The following is a 23,156-nucleotide window of genomic DNA, read 5'->3' as shown; positions in this document are numbered from 1 at the left end:
GTGCAAGCCAAGTGAAACCTGTCCTGTCCTTTTTTTCCCTTCTGTTCCTTCCTTCCCCACCCCTGTTAGTGGAAGGAGAAAGATGCAGCTTAGCTGGAAATAAAGAAAGCAAGCAACCGCACGCTTCCTTCCCCTGCAGGCATCCAGGCTGCTGTAGGCCCAGACCGGAGGAAGAACGAAAATTCAATCTTAGGAAAAGTGTGGAGATTAAACCTTTTTTCTCTCTGTCTTAGACATGTTAATTACTGAAATGACACTTTTTGTACTAGAATCCACTGGAGTAAGTAGTAAACTATGAAAGTTGTCCACGATTTTATGAGAGGTGGGAAAACCAGCTCCACAGGGAGAAGCTAGTTCTGCGTGGGCTGTATGGGGAGAGGATGAGGTTGCTTCTGGTTACCCCTCAGGGCTCGTGGGTTCAACTCCCCAGTTACACACAGTTACTATGTTGAGAACCAGCAAACCTGCCATGGGCCCTGCTGGGGCAAGAGAAAGGTGACTGTGTTTCAAAATTTGGGGTGAGACCAACCAGGCCTCCTGGGGCCTGTGGCAGAGACTCAGCAAGAGCTGAGGGGAGACTGAGTCTGCAGAGTGAGGCCACCAAGTGAGTAGATCCCAGATGGAAGGAGGCAGACACCATCCGCAGAGGGGTGTGTAAGCTCAGGGATGGCTGCGCCAGCCACACTTCACTGATGCCGACAAAACACCACAGGCGGAACCATCAAGAACCTGGGTGACGCTTGCATGGATCAGCAGACTCTCCTCCACCCACAAGTTTATACCAACTCCCCTCCCAACATACCCTCCATCCCCCAGACTCCATCTTAGAGAGAAGGGTAGAGAACTAAGAGAGCTTCAGCAATGGTCCCCAAAACTGATCATTACCTAAAGGGGCTGTTTATTTTATTACACTAATTTATAAACCAGATTGGACATTTGATATTTTTGTCCCTGCCATCTAGACAGTGGGAATGCCTGAGGAAAATCAGACCAGTTTTAAGCAAAATAAATAAACATTTCCCTTGCCTTTGGGATTGCAATTAATTACATTCTATGGTGCCTCCCCTAGACGTTTAGCCTGGGCACTTAAGTGACATAATTAAAATGTGGGACACACAGTGTCATTCTTATTTGCTTTCCCCTTTTACCAGGGATCACTACATTTTTCTACCATCCATCACCAGAAGTAGGGACAGTCCTGGCCCCAGGTCTCATCTTTAATGTGGTCTTTTCTATGAGAGTCATCCTTTTTTCACAAAGCTTGGTATACAGTGGTACTCAGTGCATGTTGAAGGAACAAATAAGGCATCTTCTGTTACAATAATGTGTTTAAAACAGGATGGTTGCAGGGCTCTGCAGATGCCCTTGCACTTCCTGAAGTCTAATTCCTGCTGTGTTAAGATGAACATCTTAACTACAGCACCTGCTTTTACTCTTTCTGAAACTCTTTTTCGTTTCATCTATCTTTGTCTCTGCACATTTGCACTCTTGTGCTTTGCGTTTGGCATCCGAATGGGAGCTATTTCTCTCTGTCTAGCCATGAAAATCTTTTATGCATTTACCCCGAGCTCTGCATTAATCTTTGCTAGGATTGGTTTTCTTAAGTGGCACTAACTTCTGAGTTTTTATCTGGCTACTCTTTGCAACCTACTTCTCTTGAAAGTCTTCCAGAGAAGGCCCCTAAAGACAATAGGACCACAAGGTCCATAATCTCAGACGTCTCATCTTCTTTCTGACCTTGCTGACATCAACCACAATGACAATTTGCTGTACCTACCTGTGGAACCCTGTGATGGTCACAACTTTGTGGTCTGTTAGGACACTTGGACCTCAGTAGTTCCTACCATTTCCCTTTGCTCTCTGCCTTCTAGAAAAGACTAACCTTCTCACCATAATTTTGGGTATGAATAACTTCTGGGAAGTAGCTGGCTACAGAAATAGTCTCTCTGGGAATTATATATCTTTTCCTTGTTCCTGGTATTTGCACCTTTGTTAACTCCCCTCCCATACTGAGAAGAGCTGACCTGTGTAACCAATGGGTTATTGCAGAGGTGAAGATGTATGACTTCTGAGCTAGGCATAAAGGATATGTGGCTTCCACCTTGCCCGGTCTTATATCACTTGCTCTCAGTGAGGCCAGCCCCTGTGTCATGAGGACATTCAAGTAGCCTTCTAGACAGTTTCATGTGGTGAGGAACTGAGACCTCCTGCCAACAGCCAGGACCAACCTGCCACCCCTGTGAACGAACCATCTTGGAACTGGATCTTCTAGTCCCCATCAAGTCTTCAGAAGATGTAGCTCCAGTTGACATCTTGACTGCAATTTCATGGGAGATTCTGAGCCACAACCACTTAGGTAAGCTGCTCTCATCTTCCCAACCCTCAGAAATCATGTGAGCTAATAAATGTATATTTTTTTACACTGCTATGGTTTAGAATAATTGGTTATGCAGTAGTCCATAACTCTCACTTTAGACAGATCTGTACTGCATTTGATGCAAAAAGCATGATAGAACATAGTGTTGACTTGAGGAAAAATAATTTGGGGAAGTAATAGCAAAGTTACCATTTTAAAAAAAATCCAACAAGAGACAGTGACTTATGATCTTGGAACATAAATGACAATGGTGGTAACACCAAGGCCACACCACGAGTCAGAAGAGGCAGCTACAATTACGGCTGCCAGGCGGAGAAGAAAATATAATGAAGTGAAATAAGAGAGTTCCATTGGTCTTCAAAGAGAAGGGGCACATCCAAATTACTTTGCCCGTGGAAAGTAAAAGGTTTTGCAGGAGCTAGAGGGGTACTCATTATCAAATAAAATTGTTTTTATCATTATAAGAGTTATCAATAACTTTTGACTTTAATCCCCTTAACGATGACTTAGACAGCATTCATGAACCACAGGAAATAGTACTATATAAACAGAAATGTTACTTTTGTCCAGAAAAAGAAGCAACACTTACGTCACATGGAAGATTTTTATCCGTTGATAAACCATTTGGTTACAAATAAGGGCGTACACTTTGATGGCGATTATTCTGTGGTGATTTAGCTTGGTCAGAGCTTGCCATGTTCTAGTCATAGGCAGACTCGAAAGCAGGTTCCGTTTTATCAAGTTGACTCAGCAATGCTGGAGCACATCATAAAATACTTGAAAGCAGCTGTTACAACATATTTTTAATCCCCTGGAAATCTCTCCTCACTCAAAAGGCCACTTGTCGTCTAAGAACTATCTATTCCCCTGAAGGTATTCTAGAAACATATATACCTAGTTTATACACCCAAGAACCCAACAAATGTGTTTCATCGGCACAGGGCTAACAATTGATTCAATTAAAGCTAGAACCTTACACCAGGACGTTTTAATATTAAAAATCAGAAAATACAGTAACCAAGGTCCCCTGGCCTGATTACCAAAAACACATGATTTCTCTGTAGAGAGATATTAACAAGGTCACAGGCTAGGCTACAGATGGACCAGCATAATGTTACCGTAGGAATCAACTAAAATAGATTTCTGTGCAGGGAATCTTGACAACAGCATAATTAAAAGCAGTACCTCCTCTGGAGCCATTTAGTATCAACAATTTTGGTCACATATGAGACCCCTCAGAGTGACAAAAATGCAAGGAATAGACTTTTTCCCTTTCTCGGTGCAAATGCTGAAATAGGCTTACCTGATATTTCTATAGTCAATGGTATAAGACCAAGATAGCCTCTATAAATGATATTTCTGCTGGTTTTGGCTGAGGGCTTGAGGCGTGTAGCCAGCGTAATTCAATATTTGTGTTGGGTTTTCTGAGTTCTGTTTCATACTTTGCTCTCCTTTGTCTTCTTAGAATTGTTTGCTGCTGCAGTGTTTAAGGCTGGGTTTACCTGCCATAGAGTTTGTATCTAATAAACAGCTTTATCTGGAGGCTTGTTTATCTCCAAACAGTTTCTCATTGGTATTTCAAGAAAATATCCATTTATAGGGGAAACTAATTTGATGGAGGGATACTCTATAGTGTAGCCACTTAAGGGGACCTGGGGAAGTAGGGACCTAGAGTAGTGGTTTACCTTTATTGCGCCTCAGAATGATCTGTGAGCTTGTTAAAATACAGATGCTCAAGACCTCCTCAAGCTTATTCAGTCAGGCTTGTTCCTGGGATGTGTGCTGGCACGTATATATCTTTTTAATGAGCCACCATCTAATTCTGAAATGTACCAGTGTTAGAGAACCAGTAGCCAGTGTGAAGAAAAGGGCAACCAGGGATCAGAGCCATTGGTCACTGTCCCTCACTTCCTACATTGATTTCCCAAGACAGGGTTTCTCTGTTCTCCAGTCACCAGGTATTTGATGGCCAAAGAGGCCAAGGTCTTCCTTATTCAATCCCGTACCTAACCTTGTCGTCCCCCAGAAGGGAATGAGGATGCAGCCCCGTAGAGCAGTACCTTTAAAAACATCGTCCCTCGACTTACTGTTAGCATCAACTTTCAGATGAAAGAGGTATCTTCTTTGCATCTTTCAAAGAGGGAATAAAACTATTAATGACGTCATCAAATTTCATAAATGGAGCTATCTGGAAGTAAGACTTCTGACCTTCCAAAAGTGTAGTTCAATATTTCTGGTGGCAAATTACATTTAACAGTTTCCACAGTAGAGCAGGTGGTAATAGACATTCTACAACATGAAAGGAACAGATTTCCTCATCCAGTCCTTCAGGTTTCTCATTCTTATAAATAGTCAATTTTGTAATTTCAATCAGATGAACTACTATCTTTCAGATTGTGGTTTGAAGGAGGCTTAAGATATACTATTTTGTAAAACACAAGAAACTAATTATTTCTCTCTCTCTGACTATAACTTTGCCTTCCAGTAATTCATTAATAGTGAAAAGAGAATAACTCTAATCTCTCATATCTGGAAACACACAGGCTTTGGTTGAAGGAAACAACTGGAACCCACCCACTAGTGCCTCCACTGTCGTCCCACAGTGCTGGCAGGGTAGCATCAGGATGCTTCTGATGACTTATAAACCATAGGTGGGGGGTGATTGTGGATCCAAGATCTGACATTAGTTTAGCCCTCTGCAAAAGTAGTGACCATAAATGGGTTCTCCTTTAGTGTTTCCTTGACCTCATTGTATGAAAATTACAGTTCCAATCCAGCTGTTTCATTAATATTCTGGATCATGGAGGACATAACAAAGCCCCGCCGGAAATGAGCATAGGAGCTTCTATAGTTTTGGGCCTTTGACTGCATGTATTTTTGTTTTGAAGCAAATATTGCCACTAGAGATTGACAAGGTATGAAGACAGCATCAAGAAAGGCATCCCAAGATTTTTCTGCAAGTGCCTAGGCATGCAGAATAGGTTTTGTTCTTTGTCTCAGGATTTCTGCACAGGTTGCCCCTTGTCTCAAACAAATGAACCAGAGGCATATCTACATTTTTCAAATTAAAACTCAGTCAATAATTGCTTTTGCCAGATACTGGCACCACAGGGCTAGTCAGATATCAAATTCAGAGGGCAGACATGCCAGGTTAGTAATAGGAACATGAGGCCAAGAGGTAGGTTGTCTAAGTTGTCTCAGTAACAGTATTCCATAGAGAAGATCAAAAGTCATTTCAAAAGGCTATAGGATTCCCAAGTCTGGGCTGCACTGCGGGGTCAGGGGCCAGAGGAGGGAACTGGACATCAAAGATAAGAGCAAAGGGTCAGATGGGGAAGAGAAGACCAAGTTTACCAAATGACTTCTTTGCTGCCTCTCCTAGATTTCCTCTGGCCTCTTGTGAGTGATGAGGCTCTTGTTCTGGAGGACATCTTAAAGGCACTCTACAATTCTCTGACACAGCTTTAACATGTTGCCAAGAGACTCAGAGATGAAATCATAGAGTGTGGATTCAGACAGTTATCACTTTTTAAATTTTATTTTCTAAACTAGCTATTCGCTTTGTATGGCAGGTGGATAAGTTATGCAAAGCTCTGAGGAAGATAGACTCTAGATAAAATTCTACTTTACCTTAGCCATTATGGAAACGAGTTTTCTATAAAAATGCCATCGTATGGTTGAAAGGCTTTATTATTACTATTTTGTTCAAATGTGAAAAGTCAGAGCGATAAGATGGGAAGATCATTAGAGTGAGAGTTAGATACTGGAATTCTAATTCCACCTAAAGAGAGGTGCAAACTCAGGCAAACATTTAACCTTCTTCAACCTCAGTTTCCTCATTTACTAAAAGAAACTAAAAATTTATTCATTGCCTAGTCGACTTTTAGTGAGAAGCATATGTGATAATGCACATAAATAACTTTATATTTTTCAAAATCATAATAATAGAGGCTAATTTTAAGTTCTTATGACCGTAAAGAAATTAGGGCTAATCCTTATACCATTATTTTATAAATACTCCTATATCATCATTTTATAAATAAGGAACCTGGGGCCACCCCTTGGATAAATGATGGAGCAGATAATCCTGTCCTCTAATAACTTATCTTCTAGTGGGGCAAATAATCATCTTTAGTGATATCTCCCTATTGTCTCGCCAGCATCCATTTCTTCATCTCCCTTCCTATTATGGTTCTGAATTTCCCAGCTGAATGGATTTGAGCAATATTAATGCCTCTACTAGTTCTTATCATTGGTTTCGGTCTATCGCTGTTCTAAGGATTGGTTTGAGGGGAAGGGATTTGGTAATCAAATCAAGACTGGTCTAATCAGAGTGAATCTCAGACACTTTGCTTGGAAGGTTGCAGCATGGACTGTTCTCTGCTAGGCTTGCTGCTGTAAGGATGAGAGGCTCGATGGCAGCCACAACCACAAAGAGAGCCAGCTACTTGCAAGCAGAAGCAGATCCTAGATATGGATCCCAGTGACATAATTTAGGTCCATGATAAGATCCTTCTCGCCATTCTCTCCCATCTCCCTGGAGATTCTGATACAGTAAGTCTGTGGTCTGGGACCCCAAGGCATTTTTAAAAGTCCCTCAGATGATCCTCATTTGCACCCAGTTTTGATTATTAAGGGATAGAACCCAGAGCACTATAGAGTACTGTTATCTACAGAATGGAGGATTTCTTCTGAGCATGCAGTTCTGCAGACCACATTTATTCCTAAGTCTTTGTTTATTTAGAATTAAGTTGTCCTTTTGATGCACTACACTTGCGTGTTATTTACAATCCATCCATTCACTTATTCCATTATTTATCTAGTATTGATTGAGCGTCTGTTCAGTCCTAAGTGTGGCCGTGGGTAGTGGTATTACGCAGGAGGAGGGGGGAGCAAGCAGTGTGCCCCTACTGGACTCTGACAGGTAGAGCTAGGTAATTTACCATGCGGTGTTGTAAGATTTCCATCAGGAACATGGGGGCTGGCTATAAACCACATTCACACACAAAAGATGATGAGTATAAATATAATGGGCGAGCTTCTTTTTATATGTTTATGAGGTAAAGGAGGCTGTCTAAGTGGAAAGACGGAGCAGTCCCTTCCGATTGAGGGAGGGGTCTGGGAAGACTTCAAGGAGGAGGAAGAACTTCCATCCACATGAAAAACAGAATTTGCCTAGGGAAGGAAAGTCAGGCAAAAGGCAGAGAGGTGGGGAAAAGCACGTTTCGGGGACAGTCAATAGACTGGCTACACTGTTTCAGCTGAAGGCGTAAATTTAGGAGCAGCCATGTTTATCTTCCCAGCATAGAATGCTGATACACAATCCTACACTTGTTCTTTCATAAAAATGAAGACTGTAAAAAGATTTTTATGCGCTGTTGACACCTCGCCTGTTCACGTGGGCAGCAGGCTTATATCTGAAAGCAGTGTGGTTATAACGCCGCAGTGTTGGGGCCCTATTAAGTTTGTTGAAAAGGGGTTCTACCTGTCATGTATAGTCGGCCTGCTTCGGCCAGCTCTTAAATCAACGTTTAAGTAAGGAAACCAGGAGACCCAAGGGACAAAAAAATCCTTGCCACGATGTGTATCTAAGGGTTTTCCTTAAAAGAAGTGGGAAAATAAATAAATAAATAAGTGTTGAAAGCTTAGGAGGGTTTAAGGAGTGCAAAGCACTCGCTTTTTTGCGTGCTGCTCTTGGTCTCAGGCCATTTTCACAGTACCCAGCGGTGTTTTACGTTTTCCCTAATTTATTGGTGATTTTACTTCATGACCGTTAATCCAGGAAATGCCACATAAGAAACACATGGAGGAAACTTTCCTATCATAAATTTTGAACATACAAAAAAATGGTCATCTCTGGGCGCTCCAAGGACTATGAAAAAATTGTTCCAGAGCTGATCACCCAAAGTCATGAAACCTTAAGAAGGCTTAGGAGAGAACTTTTTCTTTCATCTGATCTGATTACAACTATTATAATGAGGTTTAATTAGAACACACCCTAATGCATTCACATTAGCATAATGTGGCTTAACAGCTCCTTAGATATACTAGGAGCAAATGCTAGTTTCTTAGGACCAGCTGGGATGCCCTGGGTTTTTTCCTCAATTGGATTGTCTTGATTAGCACATTAGGTGCAACCTGCCTCTGGTATCTTTGATACCTGGTGCTGCTTTGACCTGCTTGGTTCCTGTTCCTCGAGCAGGAGCACCCACCTGACATTTGTTTCCACCTAGAGGTTCCCCTTAATTCTGGCTCCTGGTGTAGCGCCTCCTAGTTTCTCGTCTAATCCAGCCCTGGCTGTGATTTAGCTTTGCTCTTGACCCCTAGGTTCCGAGATACCTGCTTTGGTCCCCAATATGGCTCACTTGTTGATTTGGGGCTCTTGGCTATCCCTTTACCTGGAACTCTCAGCTTCCACCACATTTTCCAGGTGACCAAAATGGCTGCCTCCTAACGGAACTTAAACTCTGATTTAATCCTTCCAGACTGAGGGAGATTTAATGCCTCTGGTTCTGGCAAATAGTCCTTTTTTGCCCCTTTCATCTAGAATTTATCACTATTAAAATTCATGAAGGGCATTTCTTTTAAAACAAAACAAAATTTCTCTATATACTCTTCCCAGAATATATCAACATGGAAAGCCAAAAGCAAGCAACCTCATACATTCTTAGTAGCTTTTCTTTTTATCGCAACAGGTTATAATTTGGAGTTATAGTTGCCTCATCATTAAAAGCTATTCTGCAGGAAAATTAAATGGTACTTCTATAAAAATCCATCTATATATTTAAAAAGAATTCTTGAATTATCAGAGAATCATTTAGTTGATTAAGATGCTCAATATCATCAGCTCTCCACTTAGATTGTAGACATCTGTATTTTTATACACACGGGTGACTCTTATGTGCAGTCCAGTCTTTTCCTTGAATGTGTTCATGAAGCACCTGAGGAGCCTGTGAGATGCAGGCTCTGATTCAGGAGGCCAGAGTTAGAGCCTGGTGAAGGCCTGACAGTTTACAGTTTTAACAAGCTTCCAGGTGTTGCTAATGCTGCTGATACTTAGGTTAGCAAGGATCTAGACAATGACTTCATCTATATTTTTAGAATCCTGAAGAAATAACATCTAACACACAGACTTTCCTCAATATATACTAATTGAAGGAAGGAGTAAGAAAAAAAACATATGTTGAAAATTTCCGGACGTTAATGGTTCACTGCATTAAAAGACTCAGAGGGGCTGGCCCAGTGGCACAGTGGTTAAGTGCACACGTTCCGCTTCGGCAGCCCAGGGTTCATGGGTTCGGATTCTGGGTATGGACATGGCACCGCTTGGCATGCCATCCTGTGGTAGGCGTCCCACATATAAAGTAGAGGAAGACGGGCACGAATGTTAGCTCAGGGCCAGTCTTCCTCAGCAAAAAGAGGAGGGTTGGCATCAGATGTTAGCTCAGGGCTAATCTTCCTCAAAAAAAAAAAAAAAGACTCAGAGCCCTGGAAAATGAACATAGACATAGGTCGTTGTCCAAAATGTCTTCAGTGTTATGACTTTTTAAATGATGCTATATCATCATCCTGACATATTTAGCTACAGTCAGCACTTACATGTTGAGACCAACTGCATACCAGAGACTGTGCTAGGTAATACAGGGATGACATATGAATTAGATAGTCATGTCTGCAAAGAATTCCTTTTGTACTGCAGTTCATGGAAAATAACATTACTTGGAAAATAATAGCTAAAGATAAGTTGATTGTCACATCTATTGCTAGAGTTGTTCCAAGTACTTACTCAGTACCATGTGCAATTCTATCCTGAAGCTGGGTGCCTCTTGAAGAAGGAAAGGAAAGCTTCTTAGGTAGGGTAAGACCATGGCATAAAATAAGCCATGTCTTATTTTGAAAAATGATGATGATGATGATGATAGCAAATCAATAAGGATAATAAAAGCTAAAATTTAATGAGCATACAGAATATACTAAGTACTTTCCAAGAATTATTTTTTTTAGTTTAGTCCTCCTAACATTTCTGTGAAGTAGATACTGTAGTTTTTCCATTTTATGTATGAGAAAATAAGGCTCAGAAAGATAAATTAACTTACTCAATGTCACACGACTAAGTAGGTGGTGGAGCCAGGATACAAACCCAAGGAGTCTGGTCCTTGGAGTTTATTCTCATAACTCCTAACTCATGCTGCTGTAAGAGAGGGATAAACAAATATGATGGAGATTCCAAGGAAAAAGAGGCCACATCTGACCAAAGGGATTAAGCCTTGAAAGATGGTGGCTATAATAATAGGTATAAAAAAGTAGGTCGACAGTCTAGTGAGATGTAACAGCCTGAACAAATGCTCTGAGACTGAAAAGACCATGACTATAAAGGTTTAGTCCTGAATAAACAAGGAGATGATGACACAAGATTCACACTAATGGGAAATCAAGAGAAAAATGAGGAGGTTCCTTGAGTTTATTTACCAATAGATCACACTAGTCATGAGAAAGTTGAAAACCATCTTCTTGAATTGGAAAAAAAATCTAGACTGAAAATGCTGACTTGAGAATTAGCCACACATTTAACAAGAAATTTCTTGAATGGGCACTTTGTCTTGAGAGTGAAAATAGTTAGGAGGAGATGACAAAATTACAAGTGCTTTCACATGTTTCATAAGAGAAACGCTTATTTTTGAAGTAATTTTGACTGTTTAATATCCTTAATCATATCCCAATAAAATGGAATTCTACAGTGAAGAGGATATATACAATTATTTAGCAAAAATCACTTCTTTGGTGTACTACTTTAATCAAACCTAACTGGAATCATTTTCTAATAGAAGGACATGTAATTATTAAATACAATGAGTGTTTTCTTTATTCTGTCTCAAACAATGGCCTGTAAGTACATGACGTATTAATAAACTTAACTAGAATGATGACCAAGAAGGATGATGTGTCCTGTTGCACATCTTCAGTTAGAAGTTGGAGCCAGAATGGCAGAGTGGTTAAGAACCCTGGCCTAGTGGGTGGGCCCTGTGGCCGAGTGGTTAAAGTTCCGCACTCCACTTCGGCAGCCCAGGTTCATGGGTTTAGATCCCAGGCACAGAGCTGCTCTGCTCATCAGCCATGCTGTGGAGGCATCCTACATGTGAAATAGAGGACGATTGGCAAGGATGTTAGCCGAGGTCTAATATTCCTCAAGCGAAAAAAGAGGAGGATTGGCAACGGATGTTAGCTCAGGGTGAATCTTCCTCACAAAAACAAAAGCCCTAGCCTAGGTTTGAATCCTAGTTTGTGAGGTTACCAGTGTCCTCATCTATAAAATGGAGGCAATAATAATAATATCTATCTTTTAGAACTTTTGGAGAGAATGATTAAATTACTACATGTGGGGCTGGCCCAGTGGCGCAGTGGTTAAGTTCGCACATTCTGCTTCTCGGCGGCCCGGGGTTCGCCGGTTCGGATCCTGGGTGTGGACATGGCACTGCTTGGCACGCCATGCTGTGATAGGCATCCCACATATAAAGTAGAGGAAGATGGGCACGATATTAGCTCAGGGCCAGGCTTCCTCAGCAAAAAAGAGGAGGACTGGCAGTAGTTAGCTCAGGGCTAATCTTCCTCAAAAAAAAAAAAAAAATTACTACATGTAAATTTCTTGGAATAATATCTGTTATATACTAATGACAGCTAACATTTATTGAGCATTTGTTATCTGTCAAGAACTATTTTCAGTAACAAATTAGGAAATGTTAGACATTATTATTGTCAATAGTTTTTACAGAAGTATTATTTTATGCCAGGAATATACCCTGTTAAAGTAATGATATATCATCTGAGGGAGATGGTCCTGTCAGTTGCATATGCCTTTTTTGTTCTCTTATCTCTCTTCAGATTTTAATCCATTTAATCTTTTCAACACTACAATGGAATCAAAGTTGATATTTAAAGATGACTTTAATCCCCCCTAAAAGTTGCAGCAGAGTAGATATTTCCCCCAAAGAGGTAGAGAGCATGTTCATAGTTGAAGAGATGACACACTTTCTTGGTATTTTAGCGACACAAGATGACATGAAAACTTGCAAAACAAGAATTCATTTCTGTTGGAAGAATTGTTATTTTTATTTTTGAAAAAATTCTGAACAAATTGAGTTCTACTCCAAATCTATCATATTCCAACTCTTGGAGAAAAATCTATAGAAATCATGGCACTCTTTGCACACCCCCTGTTATTACTGGCAGTGACTAGCAGGGGTGCCTCAAACTCCGGAAGCACAGTGTGGGGAAAGCTTTAATCTCCCAAATACTATCTCTTGGTGACGTATTCTTTATTTACATTCTCTATTTTGCGTAGAAATAGCATTTGTTTCCTAGAGTTCAAGGACTTCTTTCTTACCGTTATCTATTTGCATTTCTATTCCTTTATTTTAGAATGCCTTTAATTCCACAATCAAAGGATTATTTCATGTAGGGAGAACAGATCAGACAGGTCAATTTTCTTCCCCAAGAATTCATGGTACTTAAAGAATTAGGGAGACACTTAAATAAGAAAAAAAAAATGTGAACATGATGTTTGATCTATTTATCAAAGCATAAAGCTTTTTCTATAAATGTAATATATGTGCAGAAGCAAATGCACTATATCTGATATTAATACAAGTTCTCATGTTCTGTTCCATCTAGGTAAGCTTGGCTTTGTTTTGGGGATGCAACTAATATTTCTAAAGGTTTGTAAGATTAACTAAAACTTAAAGAAAGAAATTTGATAAAATACTCAGGGTAAAAAGTAGATTGATCTTGTTTATAGTTTCACGACAAATTATAGGAGAGGGGCTGGCCACAAATTCGAATTCCCCAATAGGCCAAGAAGTGACCATAAACTTGTGTCAAAAGGCCTGCTGTAAATCACCCTGGAATGGTGGGGCTTCAAGATGGCAGCTTGCACGCCACACCTGAAGGCATTATAGAAACGTTACGAGCCAAGCCAACCACCTGTGGTTTGGCTATAATTTTATTCACTGACTTGTAATTTGCTGCCACTTATTTTAGGGGATTTGATTTATGCTAGTTTTAAATACCATTTCTTAGCCTCACTGATCCACATCTGTTTGCCTACTTCTATTCCAGAACTAGAATAATAATTTATATCATTAAATTATAGTAGACGTTAGAGACAATGATGATTTGAATTAATTCAAGGAACATATGTTGAATATAAACTATATGCCATATACAGTCAGCTGAGCATGACTTTTAGCCAAATACACATGAAAATTCAATGTAATGTTTCACATTACTTACAGGAATAAGCTTCAGGTAGGCCAGAGGGGGTTAATCTATCCTTCCCTTCTCTCACTCCCCTGAATGGCTTGACCTGAACACATATGCCTTTGTCACCTCTAGGATTTTCAGTTTAACAAATCATGAGTGCAAATTATGTTCCTTGGTTTGAGGGTTTTGGAGAGGGAAGCAATGAGGAGAAGCAGCAGCAGAAAAGGAAAAAAAAAATCCACTTTTTTGCTTATGAGGAACTCGGGGTATATGAAAGATACAACACGACAAGGGCTCTGATAGAGCCACTGAGGCCACCCAGGAGAGGAAATAAAACTTTACAGAGGAGGTGGCTCTGGTTGTGGGTTGAATTAGCTTTCTCCACAGAGTGAAGAAGTCAGGAAATTAGAGATAGAGGCAACAGCAGGTATAAAGTTCTGAAGATGGCCAAAAGCAGAGTGTACTTAAAAGTGACGTGTCTACATCCTGCTTCTGAAAATCATGGTTAACGGTAAGATAAGGACATGCAAAAAAGTTTGGTATTATCCTCAGCAATTCAAATAACGTGGTTTCTGTGTATTCACTCATTAAAAAGAATTAGGTAAATCAGTCTCTGAACAGTATATAATAAAAGAGCGAGTTGATGAATACTTTCCTTTTTCAATCATTTGCACTAAATGCTTACATTGACTTCAGCTTCATGCCCCAAGGTCCTGTTTATCTTTTATTACTGAGGACCTCACTCAGTGCCTCTGATATCTACGACCAACAGATATATTGTGAACATTTTTGATGATGATGGCGATAATCCACTCTAAAGCAGCTTGTGGAAAAAAAGAAATCATTAGATAAAAATGATGTTGGAGATTCAGTACTCACTGAAATCCAAAAATACAAAATTGTTGTGGATTATGTAGGACTGTAACACAACATAGGGAGCATATTAAGTCATATCAAGTAACCTTAACCTCAGCCCATTACTTTACTACTTATACCATATTAATCACCTCACTCTTGTCCTTTCAAATGCATCTCCTTTATTTTCCATTCCCATTGCTCCACACCTTATTTGTAATACAAGGAGAGGAATCATGTGTGCTCTATAGGGTCTTGAAAGGATTAAAAGATGATTTACATAAACCACTTAGCACCATGAGCTTATAGACCTTGGTAGGATCAATAATAGTGGTATAATGGGTAGTGGTGTGAGCTGTATCACCTAACCTTGACTCTATCAATGGACTCTTGGCTGATTTTCCTATACCCAGAATCTGCCATCACCTCCTACCTCTCATTTGCTAAATGTCTGGAATCAGAATGTCTTTCAGAACATCTGTTTAATGCATGATTTTTTCCACAACAGGGCCAATAAGTACAAGACCCTTTGAACTAATAATGGAGAATTTGCACCTTCTAAGTCACTCCATGCTGTGTTCAGTTAAATCAAATTGTTGTACGTTTGTCTCTTTGACAGAGAAAAATTTCCCCTCCTATGATTTCTATTCATTGGTCCTGTAACTATCTTCTAGCCACAAAGAATAAATTTAATTTCCTTTTCACCTCTCAAGTAAGTTTAATTAGGCAACTTTTTTTTTATCATATCTGATCAAAATCTTCCAGTGATTTCCATTTGCCCAAAGAATAAATTCCAAATTTCCCTACTACCATTGAGAGCCCTTCATGACTTAACCTCAACGTACCTATTTTGTCTTCTCTCCTATTTTAATATTCATGATATAAACCCTAGGTTAGTCAACCCAGTCTTCCTGCAATCTTCTTTTTCATTTCATTTATTCACACCATCTACACGGCTTCTGCTTTTCCTTCAATTGGCCAAACTCATCTCTTCCCCTCCATATCCTAAAGGTCTGTGAGTCCCTTAGATGTTATTTCTCCAAGAAAAACGTCATCAATTTCTGTTGACTTTTCACTCTCTAATCTGTAGCAAACTTTTCCATGGGCAAACATTATTCAGTTCCGGTCTTTTTCTGATCTTTGCTAGCTTCAAAACTCATGTTTTTCTTCTCTTTCTATTATATTTATATGTCTAATTATATACCAGCTGATGTTTTTCTAACTTAGTATTATAGTTATTAAAGTTGGAAAATAACTTCTATTGATTATTTTTTTGGTATTACACCTTGATTTGTTGTCATCTGACAATTTCATATTTCAAGTCTGGTTTCCCAAATAAGACAATAATGTCTCTAAGGGTAATACTGTGGCTTGCATTCCCTTTGGGGTTCAACAGCACCTAATACATTCTTATATACTACATACTTATCAGTGATTGAATTGAAATCACCAGATACTCAGTAATTGCCTACTGCATACCTGGTTATGCATATTGGTTACTGTGAAGAATACAAAGATAAGGCATAAAGCTTTCCCTCAAGGAACTTGGTGTTTGGAATAGATTGTTCTTCCAAAGATTTTATCCTCCTACTTGAAAATTTCATCAAATTATACTCCAATGTGTTTAAAGAGAAAGGAGTTTGTTTAGTTCATTTTTATCACACATATGTCTCTATCTAGTTACAAAGTCAAATCATAGGTAATCTTGAAAGAAAATTTTATTTGCATCTTCTAGAAGGTCAAGATGTCAATGTCCTAGTCGATTTTGGCAGCACCTCATAGAATTCTTTTTTGTTGGAAATCATTTTTTTTCTTGATTCTAACCTTCTGTGCAATTCTAAGAACTGACTTATCTTGCAAAAGCCCATGTAAGTCAGCAGACTTATCTTGAATATTTAGGCCAATATAATATTTACTTCAAACTAGCAGCTAACAGTAATTTCTGCAAACCATCCAGAAGGATAGTTTATCAGATTACGTACTCTCTCCTCCCAACTTGTCCCAGATAACAGGCAGTCTGCTGAATGGAAGATTATGCCTCTACTTCCCAAAGGAACCATTCTGGACACAAATTTCTAAATTGGTTGATAAAGTAAGTTTGGCTTGGAAACTTCAGCAAAGATTAATATTTTCATGTGTAACTATTGAAACAGGAGAATGTTCAGGCTGTTGTTTTATTCATTTGTTAGTCTTTAACTTGCTGATTTTGCAGAAAGTCAAAAGTCCCAAGTCACAGGTTTCACAGTCAATGCTTTTGGGCTTTGTTTTTTGGAAAACAACAGTGGTTGCAACGTGGAATATCTTCTGAGAATGTAGAATTTACATTCTCAGCATCACCGAGTCATAACATCTATCTATAGAGTTTACTTTTCTGAACGTGGTCATAAAGGAGCGTGATGCAAAGGTTTTTCTTAACTACAAATGGCATCCAAATTCTGGAAAAAGTAGAAAATGCACTTATATAAGGAGGTTTTGTTTTGAGGAAGATTGCCTTCGGTCAATACAAAATCAGCTATTTCTGGTACAGAAACTTTGAAAGAATTCTACCAGAAATTAAAAGACAAGAAAAAGCATTCAATCTTCAGTGGATTGGACTAAATTATGTTGGCATTTAAGAGAATTAAGTTTCGAGGACCACACTTCAAAAACACATTTCGAAAAGTGACTGGAGATGGTTTCAATGACCCTCCGAGCTGGACTTACCTCCTGCTGGATAATTATCTGATCCCCGCTTAACAATTTCCACCAAAGCCTCAGATGGGTTGGATCTGCTTTGCATCTTATGGACAGGAACAACTGTGATGCATTACCATCTTGGCCCGTGATTAGATTCGTGTCTGCCCCAAAATATTTTTCTGTGCCACTGTAGATTACTCAAGAATAAAGGTTCTGGAAAGAATAAATACAGTAACAGCATCTTTTATTAATTTCCTTAGAAGGTAAAGTAAAACTGACGTGTGTGTATGTGTGTTTATTTCTTATGATGCTTTTTATTTAGAATAATGAAGTCATGGTCAGATTTTGTATTGTAGTCAGGGAAATTCAGCTTTCTCTAAATTTCGAGAAATTATTTTTCCTAAAATCAGCAAGTTTGCTTTGTGTAGCAGGGATAAATTTAATTTAGACATAGAGTTTAAAATCCTTTGATTCTTATTACTTTTATGATTTTTGGATGACTCTAGGAAACCTGTAAGAGGTTGGGTGTAGAATGCTTCTCAGCTATCTAAGGACGTCTTAATTCATTATTTATTCATTTATTCGACAAACACGTATTGGACCCTTACTGTATACCAGGTACTTTAGTAGGTACAAGTGAACAGAAATGAAAAATGTGGCCTCTGCACTCAAGGAGTTCTGGATCCAGTAAAGAAGCCTACATCTTTCACACAGGCCAAAATGGAAATGAGAAATATGCAATATGTTATTAGAGCACAGAGAAGGGACTGAGTACTTTCTCTAGGTTTGGTGTATGTGGGAGGAGGGACACTTCAACATAGTTATCACTTCTCCGGAAAGAGTGAATGGTTCAGAAGAAAGGGTGGATAGAAGTGCACTTAATCTTATTGTATAGCAGCTGTGGACTCTAATGAAAATAACAAAAGCCCCTTATCTTTTATAACCTTTTATAGCTTCAAAGTACTTCATAACCATGTCCTTATTTGATTCGCAAACAAACGGGTGAGATAGGCGTTATTGTCAAATGGATGCAAGCCGATAGGCTTTTGTGCAAGAGGAATGGAGCATCTTTCCTGGGCCTCTGTACAGAAGTCCAGGCTGGAAAGGTGATGCGGTTGTGACTTTGTGTGGATGTTCCTTGATGTAGGAAGCAGTTATGAGTTGAGCAACTCTTTCAAACAGGGACTAAGGAAATTATTAATAGCAAAGTATTCTCTGTCTTCATTGCACCTAATAATATGATTTGTTTAAGGATTTAATTTTAGAAGTCTTAGTTATGTGTTGACTCCTAGAATTGAAAGAGAAAAGTGGGTACAGTTCTACTGAAACTATGATGCCTCTGTCTGAGAAATAGTGTCATTCTGTCCAATTTATACTCTCTGCCACATTCTTGTGAAAAAGAGAATTGAAAATGAGATTGATTTTCTTCCACTTTCCTGGGGAAAGTGGGTTCTTCCTAACCTCAGAAGGGAAAATGAGTGCTGAATGTATGTTATTTGCTTTTCTTCAAAAATACATAACTGAAAAGAAGGGAATACTATATAATTTTGCTAATCACATGTTCTACTAAGTAAACAAAGAATACTTTAGGATAGATTTTATTTAAAGTCATCACCTTTCATAATTATTTCATTCTGCATCATAATTTCCTAATTAGGCAATGTAATTACAGGTTGAAAATCCTATAATCATATGTTTTTAGGTTAATTATGTTAACCATTAATTACTGTTGAACTACTGAAATGGTAACCTGTGCAAATGAAATGCTTGTAGAGAAGCAACTCAGGTTTTAAAAATTATACCATGTGGTAAAAACAAAGTAAAGTCTAACATCGCAAAGATTAAGATCCTATATGAAACATTAAATCAAAGAAAATGACAGTTAACTTTTCAATATTTAGACAAATTCAATTAGCATTCCTTTAATGTGGATTTCAAGACACTGATAGAATTGTGTTTAGATGAATTTATGATTTATAATTTATATCTATCCACCAAACAGCAACAAATGCCTTGGGAAGGAATTAACTAGTGTACATGTTATAGCTAAATAGTGAACATTTCCTAATGAAAAACACAATGAAGAAAAATAACATTCACAAGCTGTATTTCCTTTGCATAAACAAACTCGCAATCATTTGCTCAGTTAAAAATGTCTTTGCCATTGGTAAGTGAAAGGATGTTCGCGTTTATATAGGAATATATGAATTTCATAAAGCTGTTGTCTGACCACGTTCTGTTTGTGCCTAAAATGTATACTAGTCCTTTCATCAGAGCCAATAAAGAGAATGGTATCCTCCTTTACTCTGAGAACACGACCTTATTGTTTATATTCTAGGACTATCCTTAAAAGAAATTGTTAGTCAATTGCTATGGCTGGGGTAGGAGGGACCAAATACTAATTAGGACAAAAACAAACTTCTAATTTGGGGCAGATCTCTTCCAGCATTCAAATGGGTAGCACTAAATCTATTTTACAATTTAACTTAGTTTTAAGGGGTACATTTCGTTTCTAACGTATTATAGTGGAAACAAAATAGAATTTAAGTACAGAAAGTAATTTAAAGATATTTTATAACACAGATGAATATTCACTTGCTAATTACATCTCTCAGTTACCTTGGGGTGCACTGGATTAGGGTATCACTTCCAGGTCTATAGTATAAAATTTCAGGGAATCAGTTGTAAGCTTGTTCAAACACTTGAATAACTGAAAATATGATTATGAGGAATTCATCTTGCCGTTTAAGACGCTTACCACTCAAAGCGTGCTCCATGGACCATCAGTGTGTGTGCCGCTTGGAGTTTGTTAGAAGTGCGGAGTCTCAGGCTCCATCCCAGAGCTGCTGGATCAGAATCTGAATTTTAACACAATCTCCAGGTGATCAGTGTGCACGTTAAAGTTTGTGAAGGGCTGCTCTACACCATGGTTTGCCTGCTACTCAGCAGAAAAGAACACTAAAGTCATCACCTACTTAGTGATCCTGTTTTCATGAGCTCTAGAACCACAAATTCAAGCCCTGCTAAGGCAGTTGATGTTTATTGAGTAGAATAGTCTATGGAACTTCCCATATACCATCTGGAACACTCTTATTCAGGGATGGTGACCAGTTGATCAAGACGTAATTGAAATATACATGTGAAATTGAGATTCATTAAAAAATAATGCATACTTAATTTAAAATTTTAACCTAAAACATTAATATTTTAACCTGAAACATAACCGCTTATTTGCCAAGCTTTAGATGCAGTGTCAAGGCAATGTCTTTCAAATGGAGTTTGAGGTCATCTTTCCTGTTAAAACCAAACTTACGGTACGTTATCTGATATACACATCAGTTTTTTAAAATGAAAACAAAATGAAACAAACAAAAACCTAAGGATACTTGCAAAGTAGTCTGAGGATAATATCTCAGATTTTGCCTGCTTTAAATATTTTTTGGTGTAGCATGTTAAGTAAATCATACTATTAATTTTGTGGCCCATTATTATTACCGCTTTGCTCAAGGTCACTTTATTGCTTGATTGGTATGAATACCTGCTCTCTAATCTTGTGTTTCTCTCCATTCTAACATGCTTAATGTAATAGCAACCATTCTAACATATTTAATTGTATATACTTTTTATTGTATGTGTTCTTATAAAATGCATGTTATTTTGTATGCTGTATTATAAATGTAGGATAAATTGCAGCATATCTCACTTTGTTTCTTCTTTCATTCGACGCCATATTTTTAACATCCATCTGAGTTGATCTGTGTGCAATTTGTCTACCACTTCTAATGTGACATAGTACTCCTTGGTACGAATCCATTATACTTCGTATATTCCAGTGATGGGCACTGACCACCACAAACAATACTCACATACTGAATAAGTTTTCCAAACTGTATTTTCTAAATAACTTGTCCTTCCAATTAATTTGTGGGCCAACTTTACTGTAAATTAAGGGTCTTCCCTCAGTTATCTGTTCTGTACCATTGATCCATTGATCTGTTGCTCTGGCATTATCACAGCAGTATTTTTTTCCCCTCTCTGGTCTATGCCTTTGTAGTATCACTTACTATTTGGGAGAGCAAGTCCCAACTTTTAATCTTCTTTTGAAGGCTGACATCTATTCATCATCTCTTATTTTTTCATATAAAATGGCATTTATATAAATATAAATATATAAACATTCCCTTTAGAATAAGTTTCATAATTTTATCAAATATTCGAAAGCAATTTGTTTTGGGGTTGCATTGACTACAGACTAATTTGGGGGAGAATTGCTGTAAATATTTCTATTCAGATGATCCCTTTGTCCTTTTTTCCAGTTTAAGGATTTATTCATGGGATTCTTTTAGATTCTTGGCTAAGCAAATTCCTCATAATATTGTGGCTATTGTAAAAACCAGTTTTCAAATTATTTTTCTAATTTGTTAATGCTGGTAGAGAGAAACACTATTGGCTTTCATAAGTTGAGTTAGTATTCATCAAGTTATTTACTTTCTACATTTTACAGCTGCCTTTTCCACACTTAATTCATTAATTCAGCTAATGTTTATTAAGAGTCTATTTTGTGCCAGGCATTCTTCTAGGCAGCTGGGGTAGATCAGATCACAGAATGCTGCCAAGGAGACTATATTCTGTCTACCCCATGGGGACAGATAGACAAGCAATAAACATAATAAATAAGTAAATTATGTATTATAATAGAAGTGGAATGTGATATAGTAAAAAGAAAATCCAATGAAGGGGATCAGGAATGGGTAGAAGAGGTTGCAATCTTACTAGAGAGATCAGAGTAGCTAGCTTGAGAAGATGACATTGAGTATATTAGTTATGTAAGCATGGGGGGGCAGAGCCTTCCAGCAGGAGTATCTGCCTGTACAGAGGCCCTGGCAGCTACGCTGGGAAGAGGTTAAAAGGCAAAAGAGAAGGAACACGGCTACAAGTGAGGTGGCTATTTCAATAATCTAGATGAAAAATGCGGGCTCCAACCAGGCTGTTGCAAGTGGAGGTGGTGAGAAACAGCTGGATTTTGGATATGTTTTGAAAATTTGAAAGCTTTTTTTGTTTGTTTATTTGTTTGTTTTTATTGAAGCAACATTGGTTTATAATATTATATAAATTTGAAGTGTACATCATTCTGTTTCGATTTCTATGTAGATTACATCATGTTCACCACCCAAAGACTAACTACAATCCATCACCATACACATGTACCCCTTTTGCCCTCCTCCGTCCCCACTTCCCCTCTGCTAACCACCAATCCAATTTCTGTCTCTGTGTGTTCTTTTGTGGTTGTTTCTGTCTTCTATTTATGAATGAGACCATGCGGTATTTGACTTTCTCCTTCTGACTTATCTCGCTTAGTGTAATACTCTCAAGGTCCGTCCATGTTGTCACAAATGGCCAAATTCATCATTTTTTATGGCTGAGTAGTATTACATTGTTTATATATACCACATCTTCTTTATCCATTTGTCCCTTGATGGGCACCTAAGTTGCTTCCAAGTCCTGGCTATTGTGTATAACGCTGCAGTGAACATAGGGGTGCATGTATCTTTATGCATTAGTGTTTTCGTGTTCTTTGGATAAATACCCAGGAGTAGAATAGCTGGATTGTATGGTAGTTCTATTCTTAATCTTTTGAGGAATCTCCATACTGTTTTCCATTGTGGCTGCATCAGTATGCACTCCCACCAGCAGTGTATGAGAGTTCCCTTGTCTCCATGTCCTCTCCAACACTTATTTTCTGTCTTGTTAATTATAGCCATTCTGACAGGCGTGAGGTGATATCTCATTGTGGTTTTGATTTGCATTTCCCTGATAGTTAGTGATGTTGAACATCTTTTCATGTGCCTGTTGGCCATCTGTATGTCTTCGTTGGAGAAATGTCTGTTCAGATCTTTTTCCCATTTTTTAATTGAGTTGTTAGATTTTTTGTTGTTGAGACGTATGAGTTCTTTGTATATTTTGGATATTAACCCCTTATCAGATATATGGT

This window comes from Equus caballus, chromosome 10 (genome assembly GCF_041296265.1).
Source record: "Equus caballus isolate H_3958 breed thoroughbred chromosome 10, TB-T2T, whole genome shotgun sequence".
NCBI lineage: Eukaryota > Metazoa > Chordata > Mammalia > Perissodactyla > Equidae > Equus > Equus caballus.
The sequence above is the reverse complement of the archived record's forward strand: the minus strand, read 5'-3'. Positions refer to the sequence as shown.